Genomic DNA, 6,613 nt, shown 5'->3' on the forward strand with positions numbered 1-6,613 from the left:
TGTCTTTGAAATGTAATCAGCAAATGAGATAGTCACTCTATCTTTCATAACTTTGGTGGGTACCTTCCTCCAAGTTGTAAAGCTGCATCCTGTCACAAAGATATGGGAAAATTTATTTTCTTTTGAGTAAAGCCAATTAGTAAACACATATAACTTATACTCTCCCTCTTACTTCCAATACTTAGAAATTCTCCTGTCCTTTGTCCCAGTGGTGTTGAGTTTGGATTGAGCTCTGGCCCCTTTCCCCCATTGGAATAATGTTGAATAGAGTCTTCCTTGCCTGTTTAACACTGTCCAATACAATTTCTGTTTTGACATTTTCAATTTTCTACCCAAATCAAGATTCCTATTTCATAATGATTCTTCAAACAAAATGTCAAAAGGAAAATAGTCATAATCAAAACTTCAGTGACTTACATGAATGGCCAGTTATCTTTCTTGAGTTTCATAGGGACTTTCATATATTTTAAAAACAGCTATCTGTTAATTCACATATATTTCTGAGCTCCTTCCTAGCAATGTAACAACAAATAATTTAGATATTTTAGGCAATAGAGCCAGAATATTTTGGTCAAGGATAAAATTTTGGACCATCCTTTGTGGCTTTATGCCCTTGGTTTTCAATTTCAGCTGCACATTAGAATTAGATGTAAAGAAAATACACTGCTGGGTCTAACCCCTGGAGATTCTGATTTCATTGGTGTAGGTGTGAGCTGATCATAAGGATTTCGAAAAGCTCCTCAGTGGATTCTAATTTGCAGTCAAGGTTGGAAATCACTGCCTACCCTTCACATCGATTTTTTTTTTTGTTTTATTCCAAGTCGGAGTCTTGCTCTGTCACCCAGGCTGGAGTGCCATGGTGCGATCTCAGCTCACTACAAGCTCCGCCTCCCGGTTTCAAGTGATTCACCTGTCTCAGCCTCCCGAGTAGCTGGGATTACAGGCGCCTGCCACCACGCCCAGTGAAATTTTGTATTTTTAGTAGAGATGGGATTTCACCATGTTGGCCAGGCTGGTCTTGAACTCTTGACTTTGTGATCTGCCCGCCTCGGCCTCCCAAAGTGCTGAGATTACAGGCGTGAGTCACTGAGCCTGGACTTCAGAGTTTCTTAAAGCACCTATTCTATTTCCGAATTCAACAAACACTTTTTGGGAGTCAGCTTTGTGCCAGACACTGTCTAGATACTCAAATGAATGTGGCATGGCCTCTGCATTTCAAGGAGCTCTCAGAACAATGGGAAGGTCAGAATATAAAGAAACAGCTACAATGCAGTAAGGACTATAATAAACGTTTATTCAAAAAGTTATGAAAACACAGGTGAGATAGCAATTAAAGTTCTCTGGGGGCTGTGTCTGAATTCATTAGGCCTACTAGGTGTGCATGGAGAGAGTGGCAGGAAGAAAGAGGGGAGATTCTAGGCAAAGGAAACAATAGGAACAAAAGTCCAGGATCAGAAAACCACCATTCTCTAAATGTTCTAAAGGCCTCCTTTGTTATTGCTGCTGCTGCTGTTGTGACAACATTTGGTCTAAGCCAGGTGATCTCTTGGTTAGTAAAAGGTTGCATTTGCATTTTCCAGATCTTCATCTTGTCCATGAGGTTTTGTCCACATCACTGTATCTCAACACTGACTTACGTCAAAATCATCTGGGCAATTTTGTAACAGCAATGACATAACATTGGTGTTAGTAGTCAAAGAGACTCTGATAGTATTTGGCTGCAGGGTATGACCTTTTCTTTTCTTTTTTTTTTTAAGCTCCCCATGTGTTCACTACAAACAGGCATTAAGGATCATTTTGGGAGACATAGTGATGATTGCATTTCTATACAAATTTAGAAAACCTCGCTTGAGTAAACTTAGCCAACCTGTATTTTGAATGGGAAGATTTTAGGGTATGTTAATTATAAAGCTATTTAAAAAGTACAAAAGTGTCACATATTTAAAGTTAAAAATCAATATTCAAAAATTCCCTGGGTTGACCAACGTGCTTCTTTGATTAAGAACCACTGGCTGAAATCCTAACAGCTTACAGATGTGGTGGTTCTAAATACAGGGCTTAAAAGGGGTAGCAATTGGGAGGCAGGAGGTTTTACATGCACAGAACCTTCACCAGAAGTATTAATTGAACACCTGGCATGCCATTAAAGAATGCCAGCCCCTGAGGATATAGCATGTATTTCATCTTGGTCCAAAATTGCAGTTCATTAAGTGTTTCACTTTAACAGAGTGATTTCAGCTTTTAATGTATTGTTTTCTTTAATGCTACACTGAAATAAATGTTATGGGCTCCCTCTATTGCTCTTCTTAAATCAAAATATCTATTTATTTTAAAAATCTCTTTAATGGAGATATTAAGTGGCTCCAGCTAGAATATTATTTTTATCTACAAAAATATAATGAAATAAAGAGGTGTTAACATTTCTGAATTACAGATAATGCCCTAAAAGAAAGACAAAGGCCTTCAATTTATTAAGTTCATTGACCAGAATGAAATGAGACACTTACCAAACTGATTTCTAAGAACCAGTTTTTATAGGCAACCAAATCTGTCCAGGTTTATGCAGACATGATTAAATTCATCACCTTGCAAATCTTTGCCAAATCATCATTCATAACTTCTTTTAATGTGATAAAGCCAATGCCAGTGTAACACTGAAATATTTCCTATATGGTTACAAGATCGTAATTAAATTCCTTTGAACTTTAAGCCCCTTTCCTCTCAATAGTTTATGAACAGGAATAATTTTATGCAGATTGCCATGCAAATAACTAATTACATATATATTGCAACACATCAAATTAGTCAACTTCAAGTCATAGGGTAACCTGAAAAGCAGGTTTGAACTGAAGAAATAAATGTGAAAAGAAGAAATACCGACCATTTCCTTTTATTAAAGGAATAATGAACCAACATCTTTTCTTTATTCCTATAACATTTTGTTGGAAATTGTAATTACTGAAGATACAGTTGTCAGTTTGTAGGTAGTAAAAGTACGCAACCCCAGAATTTGGGGAAAAACAAATATTTTTCATCTGAAATTAACTAGCAAAACTCAACTCATAATGATGGAAACTAGTAAGGCCTAGAGTAATCCTCTGGGACTGAAAGTTCTAGTATTTCCTGAATCTTGGTCAGGACTCCACATGAAGTAATTACTAAGGTATGGCATCTAGTAAAATGGAGAATCAAAGAAACACAGAATTTTTTTCTTCACAGTCAAGAGGAAAGGATGCTTTATTCTTTCTTTCACTGGAAACATCCGTGGAATGAAAGAGGGCCATTAGGTCATGGCAATTTAAAGAAAAAAATTAATTTAGGTCTATTCCATTTTCTTTCATTCAGTCTTACATTCACTGAGCCTCCTTATGATCTGTAATTTGGCTGACTAAAAGAACTTGCGGATCAAGATACAGCATCCTACAGAAAAACAATTCCTACTCTGTGACATTCTAGCTTATCAATCAGTCTCTTGAGAGTTTGGTTACAATGAGTCAGTCTCTTCTGAATGAAATGACAAGCTTAAGTTTGGGGACCTAAAAAGCTGAAAAACTCTGAATTAGTATATTCCAGAGGCTTACCTAAACAGTTAGCTAGCCAAGTTCACCTCCTTGACTTCTCTCAGATATAACTGCTATAATTACAAATTTTAAGCTAAGCTGATTGTGGCAATAAAATGAAAAGAGATTGATTGGATTACTAGGCTCTCAGATTTTCCTCTTAATATAAATCTGAATTGATACATTTTTGAGGCAGATGCAAGGCAGATGCAAGACATTAGTTGGATCCCAGTTTTATATTTTGCTAGTGGTAACTGTAAGCCATGAAGGATGATGGCTCCTCATGAAAATGTAAAAGACAATTTGCTTACAGTGTTTATATGAGGATTTCTTCTATGAGAAATTCTCTTTTATGTTTTAAAAGGCATGATTGTGGTAGAAACAACTATACATTTATTAAAATTCTTTTCTTTTCTTTCTGCGCACACAGCTAAGTTATATTTCCAAAATTTCCTTACAATTGCATGCCGCCATGAAATTGGGTTCCAGGTGATGAAATGCAGGTAGGAATGATACACTAAATTATATCTAGGTCTGGCACATAAAAACTCCCTCCGTAATCCTTCATATTCTACCTCTTTCACATGCAGCCAATTCCAGAATAAAGAGTATTCTGAGTCTTAGAGAATAGAAGAGCCACCTAAATGTCTACACCTGTATGCATCAGACTGTTAGGTAAATGCGCGTGCGTGCGCGCGTGCAAACACACACACACACACACGAAAAAGAAGAAGATTATGTTAAACTTCTAAAATTTTGCAGTTTTATTAAACTAATTAACCATTAAACTAACTAACCATCTGACTAATACAGACACTGGAATAAGGAATGAGAGGCTACTGTAATATAAACTAAAATATGTGGTTGCTTAGTGATTATCAGCAGGCTAGAACTCTAAGGATTCATATTATGCAGTGCCTAAGACAACTCAACAACTGGGAAGGCTAATTCCATTCCAATGGAGGCTGCAACTGTAGAGAATGGGGTAAAAAACAGATTATCATCAGTGTAATTGGATGTTGTTGGTGATGTTTAGCAAGATACTGGAGGAAGGGGCTGAGTTCAGGTAAGACCTGGCTGGTTTGAAAGCAAAATTAAATTGAATCATTAGAGTCAAAATTTATCATCGCTATCTTAAAATATTTAAGATTTTTAAATAAAACTTGAGTGAAAAATGCAGAAAAATTAAAAGAAGAAAATCTAAATCATCTATAATCTCACAAATGAAAGAAAACCATTGCTAAAATTTTGTATATTTCTGTGCTTAGGAAATTGCACACTACACATGCTCACACACACACACACACACGCACACACACATGCACACACACAGATACCCAGCACACCATGGATAACACAGAATAAACAGATTTGAAACATAACTCTTTTCCCAATAGTTATTGTGAGCAAGTTGATATTCTATTACATATTTTTATATAAAATCACTTTTTTGTGGCTTCATTTTATGTTATAATATCATTTATGAAGCCAATAACTTATTACTAGTTATTTGCTATTGTAAGCAATGTATAAATGAATATTCTTGGAGCCAATTATTTTTTTCTTATGTATTTTGGGAACTGGAATTTCTTTTTTTTTTTTTTGAGAGGGAGTTTCACTCTTGTTGCCCAGGCTGGAGTGCAATGGTGCAAACTCAGCTCACTGCAATCTCCGCCCTCTGGGTTCAAGGGATTCTCCTGCCTCAACCTCCCAAGTAGCCAGGATTACATGCATGTGCCACCACGCCCAGCTAATTTTGTATTTTTAGTAGAGATGGGGTCTCTCCATGTTGGTCAGGCTGATCTCGAACTCCTGACCTCAGGTGATTCGCCCACCTCGGCCTCCCAAAGTGCTGGGATCACAGGCATGAGCCACTGCACCCAGCCTGGAACTGGAATTTCTAAGTCAAAGAGTATGTACATTTAGAAAACTTTATAAATGCAACCACAACCCTCTAGAAAAATTGCCAATGGCAATGTATAGGAATGCCTATTTTTAAATTTTACACAATTATTTTATAATTTTGCCTTTTAATTTTTACCATTGAGATCATAAGTATAACCTAAGACTACAGGCCTGTGGATGCAAATTAGGAGTTATTAACTCTAATGCTTATATTAGTTGGGATCAGACTGAGGGATATTGACATGAAGCCCACCATTAAAAAGGCTTAAATAAGGGGGAAGTAGAGTAATATTTCACATAGATGTCCATGTAGGTAGTCCTGAGCCAACAAGGCATCAGGCATGGGTTCAACAATGTCAGGTACCTTAATTCCATCCTGTTGCCTCTCTGTACTTGGCCCATGACCTCCCTGTCCAAAAACAGCATCATTTGAGTTCTAGGAAGCAAGATGGAAGCAGAAACAAAGAAGAAAAAGGCAAATGGTATATTTGGGTTCTCCTTAAATAAAAGGTACTGATAAGTGCTACATAGTGTTTGGACGAACCGAGGCAAGATGGTGCACTTCCGGGTTCTTCTTCACCACCAACTCTTCCCGCGCGGGCGAAAATGCAGCCGGCGCCCAGGGAGGGTGCAGACCAACTGGGCATGCGCCAGGTGACGTCAATCCGAAGAGACCAAGATTTACCTGGTCGCACCTGCGGAACGCCCCTGACACGCCCATGCCCCACCTATTGCCCTCCCACTCCTAGAAAAGCCGCTCTCCGCCATTGAGCCACGCGGCCTTCTCACAGCCCTGCGGCCTTCTTGCAGCCCCACTCCTGTTGGGATGTCGGGACTGTGGGAAGTCCGTCCGAGAGCCCCACGGGGGGACTCTGCCGGCCTCCTTCCCCGGAGGCCGACAGACTTCTCCCGCACACCTTAGGTTACTAAAATAAACGTGCAGTTTTGCTGTTACACTTGCCTACCCGCTGGTTCTTTTGCGCCCGCTCGGCTGGTCTTAGAAAAACAAGACAGATGGTGCCGAACCCGGGAGGAGACCCCTCCTCAGGGCCCCCAGGGTCCGGGGAGCCTCCCCCTCCTCGTTCCATGCCGCGGACGGACCAGGACCTGAGACCCACTTCGCTCACTCTCACGGCCTCTCTGGGGTA

This window comes from Piliocolobus tephrosceles, chromosome 3 (genome assembly GCF_002776525.5).
Source record: "Piliocolobus tephrosceles isolate RC106 chromosome 3, ASM277652v3, whole genome shotgun sequence".
NCBI lineage: Eukaryota > Metazoa > Chordata > Mammalia > Primates > Cercopithecidae > Piliocolobus > Piliocolobus tephrosceles.